This window comes from Temnothorax americanus, unplaced genomic scaffold (genome assembly GCF_048541705.1).
Source record: "Temnothorax americanus isolate GAGA-0224 unplaced genomic scaffold, ASM4854170v1 Scaffold11, whole genome shotgun sequence".
Taxonomy (NCBI): Eukaryota; Metazoa; Arthropoda; class Insecta; order Hymenoptera; family Formicidae; genus Temnothorax; species Temnothorax americanus.
This window is the reverse complement of record NW_027509242.1, coordinates 3,243,187-3,270,191: the sequence shown is the minus strand read 5'-3', so window position 1 is coordinate 3,270,191 and position 27,005 is coordinate 3,243,187. Positions and strand designations below refer to the sequence as shown.

The 27,005-nt window shown below is 41.7% G+C and overlaps 2 long non-coding RNA genes across 2 annotated transcripts in view; both read right to left on the bottom strand.

Annotated features, from left to right (window-relative positions):
* The window catches only part of LOC143907013 (uncharacterized), a 222,245-nt gene that overhangs the window by 38,854 nt on the left and 156,386 nt on the right, over positions 1 to 27,005 (bottom strand). The gene's annotated exons all lie outside the window — the stretch shown is intronic.
* LOC143907020 (uncharacterized) overlaps positions 1,280 to 27,005 on the bottom strand; it is a 105,763-nt gene continuing 80,037 nt past the window's right edge. The window contains exon 2 of the long non-coding RNA XR_013259703.1: positions 1,280 to 1,624. This is a non-coding gene — a long non-coding RNA (uncharacterized LOC143907020). The remainder of the gene's footprint in view (positions 1,625 to 27,005) is intronic.

Genomic DNA, 27,005 nt, shown 5'->3' with positions numbered 1-27,005 from the left:
TGTTGTGGTTTTCGCCGGAGACGTCATATTAGATTTCTGGCGGTTTCAAGCGATACGGAGAGGAATTTTTTAATACTTACAACTTTATCTTATCTAGGATCGATAAATGGAACTGGCACGACAATTTAGCTACATTACAGATTGACGAGTTTTGGGAGCGGTCCAAAGTGAACGTGCAAAATATGGCACGTACGGACCTAAAGGGTTAATGTTAGGATTTTTTAACACGAGATAAATAAATTAAGAAATCTTACCCAGAGTTTATTTTACTCTACATATATTCATGAAAGAAAATTTATTAAGAGAAGAGCGATAGAGTTAATTCAATCTCACATCTACGAAATCTCAAGAACTGTCGCGAACTACTTTCAAGTACGTACGTATTTCGTACGTAACCTTCGAGATAATGAAACGGTCGAAAAGCGTATGATTAATGCCGAGGCGCGAATTAATTAACGAACGTGATCGGAATAGAAAAGAGAGCGAAGGAAGGAGGAGCGCGACGTACTGATGCACGTTTCGCGGCACGCAATGGAATTTACATAATAAACATAATAATAATAACGATGATAATAGGTTAATACAGGGGGAACTCGCGGCCCGGTTATCCCCCGCACATAATTAACTTCATCGCCGGCTGTATCCTAATTACCACGCCTCGAATAATATTTGTTGATAATGAACATTATTGCTGCGTATTGCTGATCGGGTCTCCGACGTTCGTTGTAATCGTTCTGTAAATTTACTTCTCCCTTAGCTTTTTTATCAGCCAGCAAACGCGTATAATTGTTTGCTGTTTAGTTTATGTGATAAATACTCTACAAATTAATGAGAAGGCATCGATACAAAAGAGATAATTTTACATTTTATCTAATAGAGAGTTATAAAAAGTTTCAGTTAATCAAAACTCGAAGACGTCCACGTGTCGAAACTTATCTTTTAGTAAATGCCCGAATGGATTTTAACGGGTTTGCGAATATATTTTTACATGTCCGAATTTATTAAATAATAGTTTACTGAACCGTGACTGAAACCCGATCGTCGATGTAATGGGAATCGAGTCTTACTTGCGTCTCAAATTTCGCCCCGGGGTCATCGAAGCGACAGACGTTGATTTCGGTTTCTACAACCCCGAGGGTGGTTTCGCCCTCCGTAGACGGAGACTCTTGTGAAATCGACAGTAACTCTCAGACAATTTTTATCATTATAATTTCAGAACTTTGTATCTTCTAATTTTTACAACGTTTATTAGTTACGTGTTAATAATAACAGGTATGCATGGATTAGTGAATGATATTTATTACTATAAATACAACGCACGACTCGACGAGTTACATAGTCGCATGTGAGAAAGACACGAAAGTTCGTGCGGTTTTTTGAAGGGAAAAAAAAAACGAATCCGCGAGAAACCCGTGACGCGTTTCCTCCGTTCCCCGCTTTCACCTTCGTCCGTCTGATATAATTATTCTCTGACGTCTGCTCCTCCAGACGAATACGGAATGAAATCGCTTTACGGTCTTTCGACGCTGCGGAATATTAATAAATGCTTCATATCGCCGCCAGCTGACATCTCTAGATCGCATAAGGCACTGTCAAAGAATAAATCCATCCGCGCATTCTGGTTCTGTAAAGTGTATAATGTGCAGTATTATATTAACGTAAATAATATTATAACAACAAGCAGTAATATAGAAATATATTTAATTGCGATTGGTATATAAAAATTGCCAATATTTTTTTTTATATCTGGGTTCCTACTCGTCACTACTGACATTAATAGCAGATTTCATTATCTAAACAATTGGGAAGAATTTTTGAAAATAATGTAACCCCAATATGTAAATTAATTTAATAAATATAGTGGAATGACGCGGTGATTATCCACGTCGATGAATTCTATTTTTATCACATGAAGTACAACTTTTTAACATTGACAAGCGCGATCACGTTGGGAATTCGCGGAACGAAAAACGAAGAATTTTTGGTACTGGATAGCGAAGAGTAGATGCGTTTTCGGAATTTTGGCAGACCTAACTATTTGTAGCGCCTGTATATTATCGGGTAGGGCGAATAAAACGATCGATGAACGAAACCGCAGCGTCGTGGTCCTTTTTCTTCTTTCTTCATCACCCATACTCTTCTCGCTTCTCTCTCTCTCTCTCTCTCTCTTTCTCTCTTTCTCTCTATCTCTATCTCCTTCCTACTCTCCTCTACTTTTTTTCTTCGCGTTGATCGCTAATATCCAGACGCCAGGTCGGGGGTGGCGATGACTCGGAGACGGAAATGGAGCAGCTCGAGTCCGGTGAGTCGGTGTGCTTGTTTCTCATCCTCCCTTCCTCTGATCGTAGTTTCATCCTCGTGCCTTCGTCCACCAACTCTGATCACCGCGCTGCACTTTGTCAGTTCTCGACCATCTCCGCCCTCTTTCTGCTACGACCGTTTCATCCAAATGGTGCTTGGGAGGGGGTGGATTAAGGGTGAACCGCATGATGAGGGCGCGCGAATATATTACGAACGGCGATCGAGAGAAACGCTTTTTTTTCCTTTTTTTCATGAAAAATTCCCCGTCTCCGTTATAACGTCGCGCATACGAGGGGTAAAGAGCGTGGAGAATATAGAGGATAGGAATCGATGTTACGTGATTCTCTCTTTCTCTTTCTTTCCCGATGGTTACGTCTCGACACGATTGCGAGTCGTTCGATTTTATGATTCAGCCGAAGTGCAATTGTTCGACTGCTCGACTTTGCAAATATCGTATCGATTTGAAAAATCGCGGTCCGGCATTTCGAGTAAATGTAACTTTTTAAAAAATGGTTTTTTTTTGTTCTTTTCTTTTCTTTTATTGCAAGCATGGTTCACTTACAACAGTAGAAAATATAAGAGAGGATTTAAAATTTCTATATACTATTAGAGAGAGATTTCAATTTCTATATATTATATTCTTTAAATTGAGTTCCTTGATTTTTTTTGTGTTCATTATTTTACAATTCGGTTTTAACATGAATTTTTTTTATTAAGCGGTCTGATAGATCATGGCATACTTTCTTTGTAAACTTTTTGAACTTTTGTAATACCTTCAAAATTGAAGAAAATATAGTACACGAAAGTGTACTGCGACGTCATACTTTATATAAGAAATGACGTCATACCTTTTGAAGTTGTCGTCATCAAAGAAACTTTAGCAAGCTATAACTTTCTCAAATTTAGGTTTTTTTTAAAATTCAAAAAGTACTAAAAATCGGCTTAGATTCTCTACATTAATTATGATGGATACCGCTTAATAAAAAAAAGTTAAAACCGAATTAAAAGTGTTAAAATAAAAAAATGCGAGCGTTTTATTCTTATTAAACGTGGCAAAAGGATTTCTCAGTTTTTCAATTTTTAATGAAAACTATGTTGCACTGACAAACATAGGCTGAAATTTAATAAAGACATAAAATAACATTACACCTTGGGGTCAAATGGCGAACGCTCGTCCGTCGCCGGAGCTGTAAAAAAAATATTTCCCTCGTCGAGTTATCGACTTTTCTTCATCAGCAGCGCAATTTTCCGCGAACGACACGGTACGACTCGATATCTGCGAGATTGGCGATTCGCAACTGCCCAGAGAGGGCCGGTCGTAACATTCAGAAAACGGCGGTCAGCGTGATCAGACACTTGGTATGCGGACAGATGCAAAGATGTCCTGCGGATATTCAGAATGTCGAGCTCCGTTATTCAACGAATGCTCCATACAAGAACGTTACGTCGATTCTTGTTAATTTGCGACTATCTAAATTACAAAGCAACGCACTATTTTAAACTAATATTAATGTTAAATAAAAGCGTCTCGTGTATTTGATTCAAATTTATATAAAGTTCTACTTTGTGCTAAAAGAACGCAAGTTTGAACATTAGACAACAAATTGGGGAAAAAAAAAAGACAAGAAAACACATAATCAAAACTTAAAGAATAATTTTAAATGTATGGTATCTCAAGTATTCTACGTAGGATCTCTGAAAAAAACTTTGATGACAATTGACGACTGTCCAATTTCACCTGCTCATCCTTAAGCGTATGTCCTCTTTAAAGCGCATCGTACAAGCCACGCGTCTGTAACGGGTGTTCGCGAAAAAAAGCATTAACGCTATTAAGTTTGACGAAGGAGACTCGAATCTAAAGATAAGTTACAATTTTTAAATTACATTGGTTGGCATTGCCAGCTATTTGATTACTATTTCTTGCTTGGGGACGTTATGCACGTTTTGTTGTGCAAGCAAAGCGAAGAAAAACAAGGGAGACGACCGATCAACAGGCTTTATTGCGCTTTCACGAAAGAAATAAAATAAAAGTTCTGTTCGAATCTCGCGAATCTTTTCGAATCTTCTCGATTTGGTTGATTTTGTGTAAAAATCTCATGAGTTTTGTACATAGAATATCATAGTTTAGCTTATTTTGATTAATTAATTGACACATTATTTGTGTTAATTATATTTATCTGGATAACAACTATGCCATCTTTCAACGTCGGCGTGATTTTTATATCCTCCCGTTGCATATCCACCTTTTCGGCGCTTCTGAAGTCTCTCTGGATTCTCTCTCTTACGCCATCCACGGTCCACCACCGCTTTTTTCTCTAACGACCCCCGCCTTCTTTTATCTCGATCCACCGAGTCGTTTTAGGCTTCCCTCACGGCACGTCCTTGAGTCTTCTGGAATCGGAAACGGAACTGCCGCAGGAAGATGAACGGAGAAAGTCGTTCTGCGACGGAGACCGATATCCAGAACGACGGAGGCTGATCGAATTACACACGTCCCTTGCCATCGCCTGTCCCTCGAAGGGGGAAGGGATTTGGAATTGCAAATATCTAACTCGCTCGGTGAATCCATCCCGCAGGATCTTCTCTCATCGACGCCGACGGCGGGGTCCATCGTGGTCCTTCGTAAGAAGCCACCGAAGGCTTTTCCGGTATACTTGGCACGTGCGATTGACAACACAATGCGTGCGCGTGTGTGCGCACGACAACGGAAAATCGGAATAATTCACGATAATTTAGCCATATTTTGCTTCATTAACATTTCAGAATTCGCAATTTTATACGTTTTTATTCGTCTTGAAAAGGGGCAGACTGAGGGGAGCTGCTCTTGAGTCATGATTACTTTCTTACGTTTAGCATTAATTGTATGAATATCATGCGATGGAAGATCTTAAATTAAGCGTGTACATATTCTTTGTAACGAATTATGTGTATCGTTGCTATTTGTGTCTCATGAGTTAGATATTCTTTTCTTCATAACAGTGTGTATTAATGAGGAATATACATTTATCAGCACACCGGATTCTGTTGCCTCCATCATTCAAGCGTCTCGATTCTGTCCGAACAACCGGAAAATGGGTCGGCAAGAACGATAATCCGTAACGACTCGGTCGAGAAGATAAAAGGAGGAAAAGAGGGTCATTAGGAGGGTAGGAGATATATAGCATGACGACGGATGCAGGCGGATTATGGAGGTGCACAGAAAACGAAAAGCCATTGCAAGAACCGAAGAATTTATCTGGACAAGTCCGCGAATGTCCGTCAGCATCCATAAAGAATCCTATCCGAAGTCAGACGAATCTCCCCTGTAATCGCAACGCTACTCCTTCGATCGTTGAATGTCGAATTCTAAGTGGTTCGTTTTAACGTAAATCATAATCCGAGATATGTAATGAGCAATCCCGCATTTTTGTGAACACTACTTATAAAATTTCGTAGGCTTCGTGTCTCCAAGCCGCGAGCCTTATGAGCTTAATCATAATATTGGCTCGGAATTTTTTTTTCTGTTTTTATATTTAATGCTCGTTTTATCATCTCGAGTACCTTTTTTTTTTTTAAATTGAATTGATACAATATAATGATTGTGTGGTATATTTCTTAATTTAATTATTCTTTCGTATAACTGTATATTTTTCCGCGTCGAAGAAAAATTTTCCATATCTATGGAGGTTAATATTTTCCGTACTATGGTATTTTTCAACTCTGCCATTGTGGAATATCTTATCTGTAGAATAACTTTTTCTTTGTTTTCTCGCTCAAACACACCAGCACAGAAATCGATGAAGTCCTATTAGTCGATCCTATAATACGTACTTCTTGACGATCATCAACGACGATCACGAGCATGTGAGCTTAGTCGAGGCACTTCAACGACTCTGTCCAATGTCCTTTAATCGCCATCATAACTTAACTGATTCACTATTTCTTTTTAACTCACAATACTTGAGATAATGCAGGCAATGACGGACAATTTAACTAACAATCGAAGTCGCTGCATCTTGGGTCTCCCAGATTTTTAGATTGATTCAGCGCTTTTAGCTCTTTTGTTAGTCCAGTCGGCAAGTATATACATTTGAAAATCGACTAATTAGGACAAAGCTGCAAAAAATTTTAATCTTTTTATTTGGGTGTCATAATGACATACTAAGTTTTTGACCTTCCCCGTGGTGTGCTTCGGCCGCCATCTTGGAAGAAAGGGGTGAAAAATCGGTTTTTCGCGAATATCTCGGTTTCCATTAGACTTAGGCTAAAATAGTTTAATGCAGTATTGTAGGGAATTAAATTCCCTACAAAAAAGGAAGTATATAGGTTTTTTCCTACGACCAGTTTTGGCGCTAAAGCCGGGAGGAGTAGGATACTTTTTGTAACAAACGGTTTTAGCGACTCATCTATCTCTCTGGACTAGACTGGACTATCTCTCGTTTTCTATTCTGCATGCAATATCAAATTTTTCTAGATTCTTAGATTCCTATTTCGTTCGATTTCCACCTATTTATGAATCAAACTAATTTTGAATGTTACGAGACATTTTTGTTTCTTTTTTTTTTTGTATGATCGCTTAGACCGTTTATCGACAAATACAACCACTGCGTTCCACCACCGACGATACTCTGACGAATATTTGTGTCAACGGAAATATACAGGCGACCGCGTATATATCTGACCCGGATCGTTCGATAGTATCGATACACCGAGAGCGCGACAGAGCGAGCGGACGATCGCTTATCCGTCGTCACGAGCGTTTTTTTTGCTCCCTTCCCCGAGGATTTATATTTTACCTCGCGATCGCGCGTTGCAACGGGGTGGACGGGGTTGAAAAAAATCTGCGGCAGCGACCGAGTACGACCTCGTCGGTGGCTCCTGTAAATTCTTCGGGATATGTATCGATATCGCACACCGCGAGCTTTTACTTTGCCGCGGACGAATAAAAAAAAATATCTCGATGAGAGAGAGAGAGAGAGAGAGAGAGGGGGGGGAGCGGCACGCGAAAGCTGTATTTTTATGGAAAAAATGTTGCGAGCTGTCGAACATCGGTATTATTTGCGTATCGTGCGCGCGCAAGCTATCGACGTGACGAAATTACGCAACCGATTGGCGACAACTAACTGCAAGCGGACTGTAAATTTTACCATCCACGAAACATGGAGTAAAAAATATAACTGATGGTCGACAAGCAAGTCAAAGAAGCATTTTTTGAGAGCCTTGAACGAAGTTCAATGATTATGTCGTTCATAAATTAATTCCGATAATGAAGTAGACGTCATTCGATTCCAAGTTCCAGATAGCTAGAGGGATGATCGGAGGGGGTGGAGGAAGGCTCAGAGACACAAGCGCGAAGCGAGCGAGCGTCGCTCGATATGGCATAAATATTCGCGGCTGCTCGCGGCGCGGCGGCGGAGTCGGAAACGCGCGATGCCGAAATTAGATGACGTAAATTGCATTACACAGGGTGTCTCGGAGCTGTCGCCTTTTCTCCCCTGGGCCGAAGATACCGCCCGTTATCGGGAAGAAGAATGACGGCCGTCTCAATGTCAGGACACATTGATCGTTTCTAAATTATTCGGGGCTGGAAATAGCCGACGCCAGTTCAACCGCTGCCGTCGCGGTTTCTCGATGTATATTTTTCGTATGCACGGCATGTATACACGGGCGTGTGTGTGTGTGCGCGCGCGCGCGCCAACGTTATCCGGAATTTAACGCAGCGCAGCCGAAATGTTGGCATCCGGCTTCCATGATGTTTCGTTTTTCGCCTTTTACATGTCGTTCCGGTTACAATGGATCAGCGCGGGTTACAATGCTCGCTGTGATAGCGTTTTGTCCGACTCTGTCGTTCCGTTTTTTATTTTGTTTAAGATGGCTTCTACGCGAATTAGTAGTTATATTTCGGACAATGTTGCATACGTGACAAATATATACATATATATTTTTACGTTTTTGTTTCCTTTAAAGTGTACATTTATTTAGATTTTTGACGAGACAGAGAGAAAGAGAGAATTATAAATATATAATATTATATACTTAATGTGTGTGTGTGTAATATTGTTATTATTATTAATAGAATATAATATACATATAGTAAAGTATTACCGCGCGTTTATCAACATCTGTAATCATTATCTCTCGCGTCGGCCGACGATAATTACGTGGGTTGTATTGATCCATTTTTTAGGAAACGGTAATGCGCCGAAATTAGCCGGAACTACGATATTCGTATTACAACGTTCATTTCGTAAAATACATGATTATACGCGTTGTTTGATCTGGCCGACTGGTCAGCGAAATAACATGGCCGATCCCGAGTTGCGGCCCGAGTTTTGTAAACTGAAAACCGATTTGATATTAACCCGGGTGAAATTCTAACTTTGCGGCGCAGTCGGAAATATCGCGCGTTGATAACGGCCGCAAAACAAAACCTCTCTCTCTATCTCCATTTATTTGCGGTGCAGTATGATGATCATCAGCGATCATCCTGAGTGTCATCTAATATCAGCAATCGATGTCAAGCGTAGGATGCATATAGCTTTATATGGCTTCATATCAAATACTCAACTAAAAAGCAATAATTAATTTAGACCGTCTAAAATGTATAAGTTTTAAAATATATTGTTCTAAAGTTTGTCCCCGAAATTATTAATGGGAGGGGGGAGGAAAAAATCTCCCTATTACAAGCTATGCAATACCATGCGAAATATGTATTTCTCGTAAATGTTGTATATGCATCTCTGGTAAATCAGTCAATAACTGATGCTGTGTGTAGGAAGATTCTTAATTAACTGAACTTAAGGCAATAGCCCGTCATTGTTTTGTACAGTTGAGGTGTTCGATAGGAAGTTCTCGTAGGACTAGAATCGAAGGATCCAGGCTTCGAGCTGAAACTCGCGCTCTATCCGCTGATACTCCTCCGGCAGGAGGGACCTCGCGGTGCGGTTGGGGGATTAATCATTGAGCGCGGTACTTCGGGGTCCGCATGCAAAATGGTTGCGATCGATCCATCGCAACGCCAACGAAATGATTTCGTAACGAGACTCCCTCTCCGTCTCTCTGCCTCTTTCTTCTCTTCCTGCTCTATTCGTCCACTCTATTCGTCTCATTTTCTCTCATCCCTTTTGCTTTCTCTCTCTCTCTCTCTCTTTCTCTCTTTCTCTTTCGCTTCTCTACATTAGCTCGATCTCTTCGTCTTCCTCTCTGTCAATCTCGCTATCTCGTTCGCTCGCCCGGCTCTTTCCAACCGTCCGACGTCTGGTTCACGACCTCGTTCTATTCTCGCTGAAATTACGAGCTCTGTCGGCCTCGTCGCGTTTCGAAAGAGCGTACAACCGCACGCCACGACGGCGGAAACTTTGTCGCGACGCTCTTCCCCGCGCGCGAGAAAGGAAACGCAGTCCGGGGGTAGAGAAGAAGACGCGTTATTTTCAATGAACGAACCTCGTTGCAATTTGAAGACTAATTCGTCAAACTCTCGTTGAAAAATTAAATTTTTCTACAATAATAATGTTATTTTCTGCTATACTTCTCTGTGATGCGATTAAATTGTAATTACATCTTTAAATTAGCCTCTTGCCCTCTATATTCATTCATGACGATAGCAGTTTTGGGGCATAAGATATATTTTGCCATGACCGCATCGCGTGGAGAATTATATCAGTTTCGATCTCCGGTTATTTTAACGTCACCGATCGAAACCGAGCCGGAGCGACGCGCAAATTTGATTACGCCCTTTTTTTTTAAGTGCTGTTCATCCTCTCTCGCGGTCTGTCTGCCGATTACGCGAGCCGAGCGCGCGATGTCAATTATTCACGTGTAACGAAATTGATTAGCCCAGGAACGGCGCGCAATGCGTAAAGGCTGCGGTCGTAAAATGGTCTTAATGGTCTTACCTCGTCCGGTCGGAATTAATTTAGTACCGCTTTGTCGCGCAATTATGAGGCGTGCAAGAACTTTTTTTTATGATAGTTGAAGTGTTTGCTTCATTACGACAAATGGCAGTAGCAGGGACGTTTCATATACATACGATAAATTTTATATACATATAGCAGATAATTCAATTATATGTTCTGCGATTGAAATAATTTTTGCATTTACGCATTTAAGCATTTACGTGTTGCTTCAGGACTTCATAACTGAGTAATTTCTCCTTACAAACGCCACATTGATTTTTTTCAAATACATGTTCACGCGTAAGTAATGCTTACGTAATTTATGCATGCTTTTGTGTATATCGCGCATTGCATATTTTTGATTTGTATGCTATATGAGAGGACTCTTTACAGACTTTACACAAAAAACGGTCGACGTTCATTCTGTCTTTACTTTTACATTGGGAACAGATTTTTGACTACCTGAATTAATCTATTAAGATGAATTTCTGTAGAAAATTTAGAAAATTCTGGCCAATTTTTAATCAAATATCTATAAGGGAAATTGAATGATTTTTTCCGACGGTATCAACGACGAAGATCAACGTGATAGAGAAGCGAGCGGCGAGTGACGCGCACGTTTTATATTTGCGTTATTGTTAAATTTGCACGGAGGCGAGGGTCGCGCGAGGTAGACCGCAACGGGTTCGAGCATTGTTTCTGATATGGACATTGACGTAAATGTTGCCCACGCCAACGCGAAAGCTTCTCGCGGAACCGCGCCGCTCGCTATCGGTCGACGTTGACAACGCGGCGTGCACACATGTCACATGATCGTTATATCGATCACCTCCGGCGTTGCTCCACTTGTCACGAATCTCCTTCGCAACGGGAACGCGTAAGCGATATCTAGAGGAAAAACATCATTCGGGAAAACGTATCGCGAACGATACTCGCCCGCTTGACAATTACTCTCGAAATAGATTCATCATTTAAACAAAAGAATTTTCGACAATGGGAGAGGTAGCTTTAATGAAATAAATCTAATATATAAAATGATATAAAAATTTGTGAGAATAATAAATCCATTTTTTAAATACTTATATTTTTGTGTGCACCCTCTTCCCCCATCGTTACATTTGAAATAAATTAATTGCAATACGTTCAACATTCTGTACCTTCGCTTTTAAAATTTCAAATTACGCGAGCGGTAACTTTTGAGACAAATATCGTTCGATCCACGCCAATTTTAACGTCTCCATGTAACGACGACCATTTTTTATAGTCGTGCGCGATAAGGCGCGCGGGGGAAAAGAAAAAGAAAAAGAAAATCCCACGGACCGGCTCGCCCACGCAATCGCGGCGACATTTTTCTCGCCCTTGTTTCGTCGCCCCCGCGAGGACTATAGCGCACAAGGGTGCTTGAGCGAGCCAACTATGGTCGGCGGTGATGGCGACTCGCACCCGAGGGAGATTTTATGACAAACAAGCCGGCAAGTGCCATCTGCGGCTGTCAGTGCCATCGTGCCCTCGCTTGATGCCATCCCCCCGCGCGCCACCTCCCCCATTCTCCCTCCTACCCTCACGTCAACGTTAACAACGTCAAGGGCGGCCTGCTAGCTTTGCCAGCGAAGTGTTTGTCGGGGGATTAGACCGCTCAATGTCCGGCCTTGCTGTTGAATCACGACGATCCGTAGGACATTTCAGTGCGGATGCACTCCGGCCACCCTTCAAGCTGCATCCCTTCCGAGCGATGATCCCATAGGCGCACGTGCGGTGCAGTATTTGGGGCAATCATTATAGAGTTCCTGCAAGTTACGACATCGATGTTTATGTGGTTTCGCTTTTCATTATCGAGCTTATAAGTCCTACGGTTCTTCATCAGGCTTCTTTTTTACGATTCGATTAGTGTTTCAGTCTTGTTCGTTCAGTTTTAAGTACAGCTGTCTTATACGGAGTTTTATCCGATGTAGATTATATCCTAAATTATTGACGTAGAACTACGTCTTTCTCCGCGGTATGTATGGGGGGGGGGGGGTACCCGCACGGATGCGACGATGCAACGAAAATATAATGATTGGACGAAAGGGTAATGATTGAAGCTTGTGAATTGGGAATGCACCGGCTGATTCAACATATCTGGGGACCTATGCTGCTGGTGATGTTGAAAGTAGTGGCTGTGGCCGGTGAGTGGGATTTGCGTCAGTTGGTTGTGACCCGGCTGCGGATTTTGGAATTGTTTTTGCATCTTTTAGACTGTTGAAACTTGTTTCTTCTTTACTATGTCTTTTCCTCTCTCTTTCTCTCTTTTTCTCAGACATAGAACTACGTCAGACTGAACTTTCTATTTCTTTCCGTTTTGTTATAGTAGCGTTTTAAAGTTTTGCAAAATTTCTTGTGGATTCAACGAAAACGTGTCTCACTTTGAACGTTTAGATCTTCGCAACTAATAATCGTAGAGTAATAAATGACATCTCATTTTAAAGCTTATGTCATTCATTACTCTACGATTATTAGTTTCGAAGATCTAAACGTTCAAAGTGTGACATATTTTCGTTGCATCGTCGCATCCGTACCTCCCATACCGCGGAGAAAGACGTAGTTCTACATCAATTTTTTCAATTTTTTATAAAATTGAAAAAGAAATACATATGAGAGAAAATTTAGTGATACACCCGGTATAGCTCGTATCTCATTTTAGTGCGATTTCTCTTTTCTTCTCTTTCTCTGATATACGAAGCGCGCTTATTAATCCTTAACAATAATGAAACATACTAATTATGTTAATTAACATTGAACTTTATTAATCACGTGCATGTCGATATTTATAATTCGAAAAGGAGGGAGCAATTATTTATACTGATATTTTAAAAAGACGTCTCTAATATTAGTATTTATACAGTATACTAAAAATGTTTATCAAAACGCTCATTTTCTGAAACAAAATTATAAGAAACAATTAATTTGAAACCAATTTATTTTCGGGTTAGGTAAGGTGCAATCCGTGAAAAAATATCTTTCTACAAATTTAGAATATATCTGTTTTTCTACAAATGAAAAAAAAAAAAAAAAAAAGCGAAATATCGATGGCAGCTTGCTGGGGAGGAAACTTGTGAGAAACACGCGGCATTCGTCACTTCGTGGCCACCCGTAGCGTGAAACGGCCGGAAACGTCGTCGCTCGCAAGCGGAGTCTGCCGGCTTCCGTTCCGCCGCCCCCGTCCCTCATCCCGTCGTCCGTTCGCTCACGCTGCCGCTTCGCTAACCCCCCCAGCCATCCTTTTGGTCTCACCGAGTGCGCCCATCGCGCGCCCCGTTCCGCGCGCCTCCACCGTGCCGCGCCGAGTCGAGTCGAGTCGAGTCGCGCTACATCTCGCCCCCATTCCCTTCGTCGTTTTCCGTCCCCTCGCCTGCCGCCACGAGTCGCCACTCTGCGCGCACGGCCGCGCTTAAGTATCCCCCATCCCTTGTGTGCGTCCCATTCCCTCCCATCCTATCCCGAGCGACCGACCAACCGCCCCCCGTCCACGCTCTTGCCGATATTTCCCGCCGGTGGATGGGCAACTACTGACCCGGGTCCTGCTTCCAACCACCGCGGTACTCCCTGCCATCTCGCACTCGTCGTTTCTGTCGCTCTGCCGAGACCCCGAGACTTCGATCCCGCTCGTGTCGAATCTCTCAAACTTGTCTGTCTGTCTCCGTCTTTGTCTCTCCCCTGCTCTCCTTCTCTCCCTTACTCTTGGCGCCCTTTTGTCTCTCGGTGAGCCACCTTCTCGTTAGATATCTGTTTTCCTCCCTGACTCAATCTTCTACCCCGCCTTTCGTTCATCCTTTCGTTCAAAGCGCCGCTGTACTTTCTCCGCTGCGGAGACGAGGCGGAATCCGAGAGGCTCCGCGAGTGAATTCAGCGTAAAGAGTCCGGGGACGAAACTTTCGCCGTCGAGCGAGAACGCGATGCGATGGCACCGAAAGAAGAAGAGGGAAAGAGAGAGAGAGAAAGGGAGGGAAGAGACTCGGTCGCGTAATAAGCAAGCGAGCCGCCAGTGCGCCGTAGGTGGCACGAGGCTCTGGAAGCACGTCGTCCCTTTTTTTCTCGCCTTTTTTTCTCCTCTCTTTCACGCTCGCTTCTCTCCGCGCTTTTTCTTTTTGTCCTCCATTCCCCTTGCCTATCTTTTTTCGCGCTCATTTCAGAACTCTCATCCTTTCCACCTCCTCTTCTTTTTCGGGTTCTGTTTTTTTCTTGCTTGCAGCGAATGCACTTTTGGAAAATTTAGGGATACCGATGCGCGTCCTCGGCCTTTAAGTTTTCAGGTCACCCACCGCGCTTTGAAAAGTCGGATTGAAACGTGATTTATTTTTTTATCTTTTTTTTTCCTTTCCTTCGTGCTACTTAGTGCCGCCACCCTTCCACTCTTCGTCGCCTGTCGATTCGCTTCCAGACGAAGTTATCGAGTCAGCGACGAGTGATGGAGCTCGCGGTGGACTTCATCTCGCAACACGATATAATTATATAGAAATACATATAATCATAGCCAGAAATACGTAACTTTATTTCCCATGCGGTTATATCCATAAGGAAAAAATGCGGCGGATCGTAATAAATTTTAATGTAGAAAATTTAGAGCTTTTGTTGCAATTTTCATAAAATTATATTGCTTGAAAATTTATCATTTTTATCACGATCATAATAAATTAAATAGCTACCAGGGACCCGGACCGGACGAAAATATCGGTTCGATTCCGGTTTCGGTCCATTAAAATACTTAATAAAGGTTTCGGTTTCGATTTCGGTTTTCTAGCTAACAAAAGTATCGGTATTTCGCAAATTACAGTTTTTTCCGGTTCCGGTTTATTAAAATTTTTTTGAAATTTTTATTAAATTAAATTATTTACTTATGCATACTGGGTGTGTGGATATGTACTTATAAGTTGTAAATCTTAGTTTTTGATACATGTGTTTTTATTTTACATTACATACACATGTTTTTATTTTTTTATTACACTTTATACGGATTGTATATAAAATATGTATAATAATTAATAATATGTTATAAAGGATAAAGAATTTTACTTTATATACCCCAAGGGGCCTTAAAGGGCGTTTTGATGGGAAATAATATGTTATAATATGTTATAATAAATGATGATATTTCGACGTAGATGTCATTTCTTCATTGTTTTCTATGTTTTCATCTTCTGATTTTAATTTTTTTGAAGATATAATGACTTTTAACGGTATATACCGGTTTTGATTCCGGTTCTATAGGCTTTATAAAATTTCCATACAGTTTACGGTTTCGGTCCGACAAAAATACCGGTTACGGTACGGTTTTCGGTTACGGTTAGGGTCCCTGAAAAATATATAAAACAGGGAACAAGATATTGAAAAAGAGACAGCGATAAGATGGAAAGGGATAACGACAGCAAAGAGGAGAACTCTGATTACTCTTGTTCACCAGTAACGAAGAATGAACTCCTGACCGCGGCGAAATATCGCGCCATAAAGGTTGCCATCCTCCTTGTTTTATATAGCTATCTCGATCTCTCTGTTCCTTTTCATTTGTTCAAAGTCCTTAAGCAGACTTTTTCTCCACGTTCTCCATTGAAAAACCAAGAACGAAAGAAAATTTCACCTCTCCCTTCTTCCATTTCCCATTCTAGAAAATCTCAATTCTTTCAAGACCTTGTCTCATTTCTTTTTCCATCCATCCCTTACATCCTTTACATCCTTACATTTTATTTATTATTTTTCTGTCGCACTTGCCTTTCCTGTAGTTTTTTATTTTCACATATTAGTTCAAAAACTTGTCCTTTATCGAATATCACGAAATAATTATCTATTGTATTTTTACATATTGCATCTTTCTTCTTCTTATGGTTAGTCGTTTCCCTCATGGCTGAGAGGATCGTGACCTTCATGGTCAGTTGACATGTCTACCATGTGTCTCCAGTAGGAGCGGTCCTCTGCCTTGTGAAGGATTTCGTGTAATAAGGGAGCTCCAGTCGCACCGATGATTTGGTCCACCCATCTTGTTGGCGAACGTCCTCTGGGTCTTTTGCCGTCGACTTTATCAGTCATTATTGCCCTATTAGTCTTTCTAGACTGTCATCATTTTTCTTGCTAAATGCCCAAAGTATGCAAGGCTCCGCTGTAGGCACACCGATGAAAGGCGTTTCTTAATGTTGAGTTCTTGTAAGATGGAAATATTGGTTCTAAATGCGTGTTACGTTTTCAACATTTGTCGCCAACACCACATCTCAAAGACATCGATTTTTTGCCTTTCTTTAGCACGCAGAGCCCACGTCTCTGCACCGTACATAAAACTGGAAAACACTAATGTTTGTACCAGTCTGATTTTCGTGCTGCGATGTATATTACGATTATCACACATTCTTCTGAAACGGCTCATTGCCGATTTAGCCATGGCGACTTTGTGCTTAACTTCGTCCTCACATGCACCGGTGTCAGAAAGCAGGGAGCCCAAGTACACTAATTTTTTTAGGAGTTTATTAATCATATATATAAATCTCTTAACTGTTACTTCAAAAATTTTTAGCTTTTGTCCGAGATATTGCGTGCGATTTTCCAATATTTTACTTATTTTAAGCATAAAAGCAATTTTAATCTGTTTCTTGCTATGCTGCATAAAATTGCATGCCACTTGCACTTCCACATCACGGCTGTCGCTGGCGATCGTCTATAATAGGGCATCAGATCTTTGGAAGGTGTCTGTTCGGTCAATAACCATTAATTTTGTCTTCGACTTATTTACAGTCTAGCTACTATTACAAATGCACAGATTAAAATGATAATGGTTAACTGAAAAATGATAATAAATCGACGACAAGTAGACTTGAAATTTATCAAACGATCACTGATTATGATAAGGTGTGTCTTGTTTTTATACCTTCTGTAAATCATATCTCGCTATTTGTTTACCAATAAAACTCGTCGATGCACTCGCACCCCTAATTAATGCCTAGGGCACTTAGGGCTACTGTCGAAGAAAACTTACAGCTTCGGGCACGTATTACGAACGGCGCGATTTTATCCCGCATTATCCTACATCAATTATTAATCCAAAAATGCGCCACTCTCGATAGGACGGCCGCGCTGCGTCACGCCGCGAATATAACGCTTATCGATTTTCGCGGCGCGACTCTTTAATCTTGGTAATCGAGCGAGCGCTCCCGCGCGCGGATGCCCCTCCCGTTGCGTCGCCTATTCATTAACGGCGTAAACGGCGAGTGACAGCTGGCGCGTTGTCAAGTCCCGGCGTGCGTACGCACGCACACACGCGCGCACGCCCGCACAAACGACGCACGCACGCACGCATGTACTCACGTCCATCGCGAGCGTATATCCGTGCAGAGCGGTAACTAGAAAATGGTGCACGCTGCGAGTCCAAGAATTTAGGATTAAATTTGAATTTTTCAATTATTTGATGTGAATTGGCCTTTATCGACATTATTTTTTCTATAAAAAATTTCATTTATAAATAGCAATTATCTGTGACGACTTGTCTATAAAAGTTATCTCGTGTCGAATCTTAACGCAGCCAATTATTAATTTTATTTTTATTTTATTCTTTTTATCGTGTTTGTCAAATCGCAAATTAAAAGCCGAATTATAATTCTCTCCCCTTAATTTTTTATTACTTTTCAAAGAAACTCAATTTTTGTTTAATGCATAATCTGCTATCCTTTCTATTTGCAACAAATTTTTGCTAAATTATTGTATTATTAAAACTTTATAATAATGTTATTACACCGTTACGTACGTATCATAATTAATCTTGTCTCTATACGTATATACCATTTGGTGGCAAAGTGGCGATTAGAGGCTCACTACGGGCGCGTGTAACTCTAATTACTTCAGTGCGCGTGTGTACACGCGGATTCACGCTCATCGCGAGCACGGCACGTGGAGCTTGGGGTTGGAACACGTGGTACACAAGAAGTCCCCGGAGGCGCTTTGCACCCTACCGTCGGGAAAATACGATCGCCGATGTATTTCTTTAAGGCCTCTAATATCTTTAATGTTTCACCTTCAAAGATTATCTTTAATGCGCCTGTAATATCGGTAACGTCCTGCAAACTGGCGGATCTCGTTATCTTTTACGAAGCTCGGCGATATCGGCTAACGCGCCAATTACGTCGTCACGTTATTTTATGCGTCGCGACATATCGATGATCTCAACGTTGATCATTATGTATATTTTATCTGCGTAAAGATTAAATAAAAATAAATCGAACGCAAAGTTCTTAGTGTAATCTAGGAAATATAAGACTTTTTTCTTTTCAGAGACCTTTTTTCTGTGACAATATTTTTCCATTTTTATAAAGCATACGTTTAATCGCTCGCTTATCGGTGATAGCGCGAGATCGCTCGTTATCGTAGATAAAATATCATCGTCGTGAAAGCTTGTCGAAGAGTACGCGCGTCCTTTTAACTTTCCCGTAATATCTCGTATAATGTCTCTCAAATTGGCACGAGCCCGTAGAACGACAGACAGAGATAACGCCACGAACTGGAACTCCAACGCCTCTAATGTCGAACGGTCGTCAGCGGCGCGGCGTGAAATATTCAGGTCAGCGACGAGAATGTCGACGATCTTGGCGGACTTCGCCTCGTCCGTCGATCGATCTGTCGACTCGCAACGCGAATATATACGCGACAAATAACACGAGCCAGGTGAAGTAAAATTTGTGACATGCGTCCAATCCAGTCTTCAACTATTATCAACAATACAGATGCATGCAAGCGATGTCTTTGCGTTTAGCTTTAATCAGTCGTATGAATGAACGATAACAAATAATGTATATCTTGGTATGAAATATGAGTAAAAATGACACTCTGTCAATATGGCGAAATATGATTTATTTATGTATTTGGCTTACAGAGTTTGAATTATTATATTATTTCTATACATGGGGCTAAACCGAAGATTTTTATATAAATATTTGTATGAAAATGAGATTTACACAAACCTTAAAAGTTTCAAAAATCCCTTATAAACCTAAAATTATTACATTAGCGAGTAGTTGGTGATTATTGTGAACGCTTGACATACGAAGAGGCGATTAATCCCAGACACGTAACGTTTCAGAGTTCACACGTGTCTAAGATTCTATTTCAAGAAAGATGCGATGCGGTCGGTGACAGACGGCTGCTCGTGCACAGCGCCAGCGCGATAAGCTTAATGACACGGTCTGTCGGCGCGATCACCGACGTCACTCCGATATTTAGTCCGGCGGGAATTAAACGGCTGGACGATAACGACGGCGGCGGTGGCGGGACTCTAATATCTCTAATGTCAATTCCCTGTCCCCGGGCCGTAATATCGATCTCGTAACCGACCGAACGACGGTCTTAATAAACTTGCGAGTTCTCGCGTTATTGCGATTTTATATTTTATTATCGTTAGCCTCCCTCGGCTCTCGCGAAGGACCGTGATGATTTCGCAATCATCCCCGTAACAACATTTCAGGGTTATTCCAATTAAGAAATAAGACAGGAGACCAGCGCGGATTTTATTCTCGTCGCGAGTTACCCCGTCAGACGTTCACAATTAACATATTTTTCAAGAAATTATACCGATTAGAATGTTATATTTTTTATTATTTTATAAATGGAAAGTCGTCTTTTCCACTACTGTGAGAACAATTTCACGACGCTCTCGTTCTCCTTCTCTCTGGTTTCTCCGCCTCTTTCTTTCCGTTTCTTATATATATATATATATATATATATATATATATATATATATATATATATATATATATATATCAAGTAAAATATTAAGTATAATATTTCGGTGGATTCGTCGCGAAAAGTCAGCCATCAGCCGCGTAAACGACGCGAGGCGAGAAAAGGTGGCCAAAGGATGAATAGGCGATCTCGCGAAGTAGGCTTTATATTTATCGCGGCAATAAGGCGAGACTCGACGCCGGGCGTCGTCGGACCGAGAGGGAGGCAAGGACCGACGTCGTTGGGACAATCGGTGGCCGTCGTTATCATTAACGACGCGACGTCCAATGCGACGTCGGCGTTCACTCCGCCTCCGTTTCTCTCTTCCCGTCTCTTACCTTCTCATCTCCGCTCTCTTTCATCGTTCTCTCTTACCGCCGACTCGTCATTGCTGCCTCGTTTCGGCTCCCCGCACTCGTCCTGAGATCCACGACCGTCTGCGGACTCTACCGGGTGTCCACCGTGTGTGTCGTATAGTTCTTTGTTCTTTTTCAGAATATTTGCGATGATTTAAGAATGTATGTGGCAACGAAGAATCGAGATTGAACTTCTGAACTAATATAAAATACATGATTGAGATAAAAGTACCGACAATTGATAATTTACATCAGGAATTATTATATCAGGAATTATTAAATTATGAATAAAAAAAATTGCGATATCATATTTCTTAATTAAAATTCTAATACAGTCATAAATAATTATCGGATATTAGTGTGGAAAATATAACTTTTACGCGAGAAGTCAAAAAATCGGTGACAAAATTCACTTTGCGCGTCTGAATTTTGTTAGGATTTTCTGCACTTGACGAAATTTCACGGAGGATTAGCTTGTCTCGTGACGCGCCGCCGAGAGAGATGAATCATCGTTAGCGAAAGTTTCGCTGTTGTCACCCCCTCGTCGCGGTACTCGATTAAAGGCATTAGGATCGTCCTCCGTGGCGAGGGTGCGCGCTCGGGGGAATCCCGTGGGCGAGGAGAGGCGCGGGGAAAGCTTGTTTGTTCGGCACCTGCCGCTTACGCGCGCGTGTACGAGGTCGCTGGTCCCCTAATCCGATCGTGACGCACGTGCGTGCGTCTACGGACCCCCCACTAAAAGAGTTTACACAATGCTGCCCCTTTTCTCGTTCCCTCGCCGAATCCTTCCCCGATCGGTCGATCGAAGGAGGCTTCGCCTCGAATCTACCGCGATGAATCTCAATGAGGCGTGTGAGTCGCGCGACGTGACTTTCGTTCCACCTTTTATTGCAACTGCACGCTAATTCATTTAACTCCGGATGACGAACCTCTACATACTTCGAAAACACTTTTTCGGCTGTTTTGAGTTACTTATCAAGATGTAAGTGGAATTGAAAGATATTTGTGTTTGAGGTACATTTTTCTACCGATATATGTATATTTATTAATGTGGTTAACTAAAATCTATTTTTGTCTATTGGGGTATAAAAAACAACCATTACAGGATTGCTTATAAATGTCTATTCTATTTTAGAATAGAGCAAATATTCTTTATTTAATCCCGCAAGTTATATTTTTTGTCTTATTATAAGAGAAGCTTAAAAAGATTTCACTTTTAATACTTTTAATAGCTCATCATAGTTTTCCGTCTCATTTTTCTCATTATTTTGGCTGCAATCTTTTCGGCACATTTAAAGCTCCCATTTTCTAACCAGCTTGTCAATTGGACTTTACACAGTGATTGCGGCCAGTCTTGATCCGGCGTTATCGAGCACGACGCGCGGCGCGATGCGTGCTCTCTCATTCATCTCTGTTTCCGATGCGGCACGTGTCACCGCTTGTTTCTCCGCTCGTTTAGAGGCTCGAATTAATATCGCCCGAGGACGTCGCGACGCCGTCCCATAAATAAAAGCCGAGAGGGTCGTGACGAAAACGACTCGAGGGGATGACGATACCGCGACGGGGGGCAGCGTGACCGTCAGTAATTCGATTTTTGGTTTCTTTGGGGGAAGTTCTCTTTTATAAAAATGTCGCAATGCATAAAAAGCTGAAAACCCTATTATAGGTATATGTCGCCGCACACACGGCAGTTTAACTTAAAATATATTATTTTTTCATTTTTCGACATGTCTATGAAATAGTACATAGTTAAATAGTTATTCTGGGTAATGGCCCGATAAATTCTCAAAGGTTTAGTTAAAATCCCTCATTAAAGGATGTTTCATGATTTCCGAAATATTCTACGTACTGCACTATGCTTAATTTAATAAACGCGTTTTGGAAGTGCACGGGTATGCGGAATTTTGTATCAAAGACATGAACATAATGGCGGATTGTGCGTATAATCGTCAATGCGTACCGTCAATGTGACATTATGTTCGCACACGTGTGTCCGTGTGCATATACGTGTTCATCGTAATTTTATATTCCGTTACGAAGGGCGGTAGAATACGTAATGTTGAAATAGCTCCATCATTATCACCGACATGTTCCACGTATCGTTCTATGTATCATTTTATATATTTTACGCGAAAGTTAGTAGCTTATCGCAAAGTTACATAGAGCTATTTGTTACGTCAAATATTTATGGACTATTAAAAATTGTGTATCAAACGCCAAGATGAATTATATGAGGCACACAGAGTGCGTGCGTGTGTCTCACATTTAATTACATTTGTTTATGTAGGTACATATATCATGCAAAGAATATAATGCGAAAGGAAAATCATAATTGCTTTCTCAAGCAACGTTGGTCAATGCGGTAAACAGAATTTTAATTTTCATTTAATTTAACAAAGCTATTAGCTTTCAATATTAAAAATTTGTGAGAAAGAACGGTGTCATATGTTTTCATGATGAATATCCAGGTCGAAGAATTTACGTACGCGAGGAATCTGGAATATACGATAGTTTTACGTATGTACGATAATTTTTCCTAAGGCACCAAGTGCGTCATCAAATCGTCATTTCCGATGGCTGTAATGACATTTATTTTCGCTAAAGAGCCCGCTGTCCCTGCCCTCGCAATTGATCGCGCGATCGATCACGCTTATTTATCAACGATTCTCTCTCTCTCTCTCTCTCTCTCTCTCTCTCTCTCTCTCTCTCTCTCTCTCTCTCTCTCTCTCTCTCTCTCTCTCTTTTTTTCTCTCCCCCCTCTCTCTTTCCCTCTCGCCCTTTCTCCTTCTCTCTCGTCTTTCTCTTCTTATTTTACATCGCTGTTGTTTTTTATTTTTCCCCTTCCAGTCACGTTTCGCGCTTGCCTCCCGCGATCGATCAATCACTCGCGTTTCCCAACGCGTCGCGACGCGTCGTCGGCGCGTCGCGTCGATGGTAACGGATCGGTGGCCGCGGAATGTGACGTTACGGATTTCGCAATAAATGCGGCGACACGCGCGGACGATTTCCCGTATAGCGCGCGCCGGGAGAGCCAGGGGCCGCGGTATAACGACCGCAATGCAGATTTTTATGCGCGACACGCATAATATTGGCGTCGCGGACACGCGCCATGTAACGTGCAACTGGCAACCGATTGGCGCACTGTAGTTTGGCAAATGTACGGCGTTGTAATCACCGAAAGTAGAACGTGATGCAGCGCCAGAGAGAGAGGTGAATGGAATCGCCGACGAGGGCGAATCGAACTCCGCGTTAAAAACTTGCCCGCAAACTTACTTCTGCTCGCGCTTCGGTTTGTTATACTAATTCTTCTGTTCGGCACATAGAAGAGGGAGCAGTTACTCTGATATCCGTACTTTCTTCACATTACGATTCTTTCCCGATTTACTTTCCAATCGCATTTATCTTGGATTGCAGGAAAGATCAAGTGCGGCGAATGAAACAACCGAGCAGGAGATAATTTCACAAAAACTGCAGCTATTAAATTTTTGATCGGAAGTTTCCTCCAATAATTTTATGAATATGTAGATGCAAGACTATGATTTTTCGTATCTCAATACCTTATTCATATCGGTCGCAATAAAATATTAACAAAAATTTTACATGCTTAATTCGAACTGAAAGTGTTAGATCCGTTCGGATTGAATTTTTCATCGTCCATTAGAAATTTTCACGAATTAAACGTTATAATTGCAGGTGATCGATGAAAATCTATCTGCTTTGCAGTGATGTGACTCGTCAATTTGCCATGAAAATGTCACTTTTAATGCACATTTGCGATCATGCAAAATGCACTCCGCGTGCTTCAATTATATATTATCGAAGGACCGGGCGCGTTAAACTTTAAGTAAAAAATTACATGAAGTCACGAAGGACGCGATATAACTGTAACGTGCATGTTGCAATTAAACATCTCGCGTATGTAACACACGGATACGAACGCACGCACGTTCTCGCACCTTTTCGCGCAATCATCGTCGAGCAATCGAGATAAATTACAGCCGCGATATATGCTGTAGATTGTTTGACCTTTTATCATGAATTATGTATGGCTGTCCATCGGCGATGCGGTTAATCGTTCCGTACGCGAGGCGCGACGCGCGATGGCGCAAAAATTCCATAGTCGGTCTCACGCTTCACGTGAGCGGAAGCGTTCCTCCGATCGTCGGTACTCGTTCGTTTCGCGCGCGTCGTGCTTCGTATCGTGCCCAACCATCTCTCCAGCCACGCCTCGCGTCTCTGCGCGATATAGCGCCGCACCATCGAGAGCCGTCCGGCGCGGCGGAACGACTTTAACGAGGCGGCGTCCATTACAAGCGTAAATCGAGCCCGCGCATTAACCGGCGATTTACGACCGGTCGGGCGCGCTTATACCTCCATACAGCGAGAAACGTCATCGCGTTCCGCCGCACGTAGCCATCGACAACGTTCGCCTGACCTCGATTCATTCCGCGGCTTCCGGCGATTGTCAGGGAGATTATCAGGAAATGATGCGAGGAGGGATGCAGCTGCATTTCTGTATTTTGCAGAAAAGAAAAAAATTAATAAAAATTAGGCAGGAAATAAAAATAATTTAAACCTAGAAACTACAAATTAAACCGTAAATCGTAATTGATTGTATGTTTTGTTTTTTTCCCCTCTCTCACACTTTTTTTTTTTATTTATATCGACGCGCCAGAGTAACGGTTAACCGCGGATGTTTTAAAACAATCAAGCGAATGTATCAGAGCGCCGCGAACGATTCGAAATCGGAATGAGCGCGTGCCGTTATAAAATCGAAACGAAATTGCCTACATTGATCAAATTTGCAGCAGGTGTCGCGGCCTCGATTGACGAGTAGACCTAATAAAAATTCAGCGTGACTTCTCTACGTCATTATCTAAGTATATTCTTCTTCCCTTTCTTTTTTACGATTAACCATTCTTTAGATTAACGCAATTTTCTATCAGGCGAGCATAATAATTGAACGTAAAACAATGACCAAAAAAATTTCTCTTGTCTTACGTATAAGAATTTTAAAATGTTCCTTCGCTGTCTATAGAGAGCAAACATTAAAATTCCTAACGATGTGGATCGATGATAAGGGCAACGGAGAAAACTTTCGACAGCGCGCACATTTCGTCCGTTTCCTGTCGACCTCATCCTCGTCTTGTAAACAAAGAACGAACATTAAAGTTCTTAATAGCGAAGCGAGGAAACTCCTAGCGGAGGAAACGCGTTTTTCCGCCGGGTCCATTTTAATTCCGCAGGAATACCGCGCGCGACCGTTTCGATCGGCGACGCCATCCCTGAATTATGCTAATTAAGGGTGGCACACGGTCGCGCGGTAAACGACTGGAAATTAGGAGATTAGGGCATTAGTCGGGTGGGGGGGAGGGGGTAATCGCAGCCGGTGTGCCGATGCGAGACGCGCATTTTCGAAGGCAAACCCTCACACAGCGGTCGCTGAAACGAAGGGCCGGGGTTCGGCAGGGAGAAATAAGCGTGTAAATTGAAGGGAGGGACCGCGCGTTCGGGATGCACGAGTGTGAGATCCAAAAGGACATTTCTGAGAGAGCGTGCATTCGCATTTCCATTTGGTTTCTGAGCGACGGTTTTTTTTTTTAATATATCGCATTATTAATTTAGAAAGTTTTACGAAACAATTTATCTTATGTGTAAAAAAAAAACTTTGCCATTGTTCCGTGGTGTTCTGGAGAAAATTTTGACGGCGACCACACGGTGTAAACAGGCGAACTTTAAACCGGAATTGTTGTAGGGCGGGCAAATGGGTCAGAAAACGCAGCTATACCCTTCGGCCAACCGTAGCAGCGAGTCTCGGTAATTAATTAATTAGTTCACCGGCGCTTCCACTTGACTGTCTGGCCGGCATCTCGTTCAGCGTTTGCGTCGGCAGCTTCTTGTCTTTCATCGTGGGTGAAATTCATCCATCGCGTAGCGCAATTTTCGTAGTAGCACGAGTGAAGAGTGACGGTTGCATTTCATCGAGCAAGTGCGACCTTAGCAGCACAACTGTGTGTGTGTGTGTGTGTGTTGAAAATTATAAATACTTAATAAACTTAACGTTTTTCACGAGAAGTTCAATAAAAAAGTTTAAAAATAATTTTTATAATATATATTTATAAATCCAGTTAGATACGTAATATAAATTCTATAACAGCGTTTAATAAATATTATAATAAAGTTTGTAATAAGTTAGAGATCCATCGAGCTTCTGTTCTCTAAACTGTAGGACAAGCGCACAATTTTTTGGTGGATCCTTTCTCATTTGAAAGAGGAATACAAATTGCGAGTTAGCATCCTACACGCGTAGGACGAGCGTGTACAAAGATGAGGCGAATCACTTGGCGGGAAATGAAAAAAATGTCGGAATTACTTTCCACGGTTGTTGGTGCGAGAAGCAAGCGGACAGCCGCATTAATAATCGCGGGGCTCGGGGCTCGTCATTTTATTCAATTAAACACGAATGCCGGAGAATGACCCGTGGTCGTCGGAGCGGATCGTTTCCGCGATTTACTTCCAACCGCTCTTTAAAAAAGCGAATATATATATATATAATTGCCTTTGCAACTGCGCAAATTATTCGTCATATATCTAGATGTCTTCTCTAAAATTCTTGTCATTTATATCAACTTGTTTGATTATTTACTTGAGAGTTGTATGGTTTCGCTGAATAGCGCTGCGACAGATATTTCTCATACAAGATGATCATGAAAGTTTCAGAGATGTATTCTTTAACACTTTGTATACG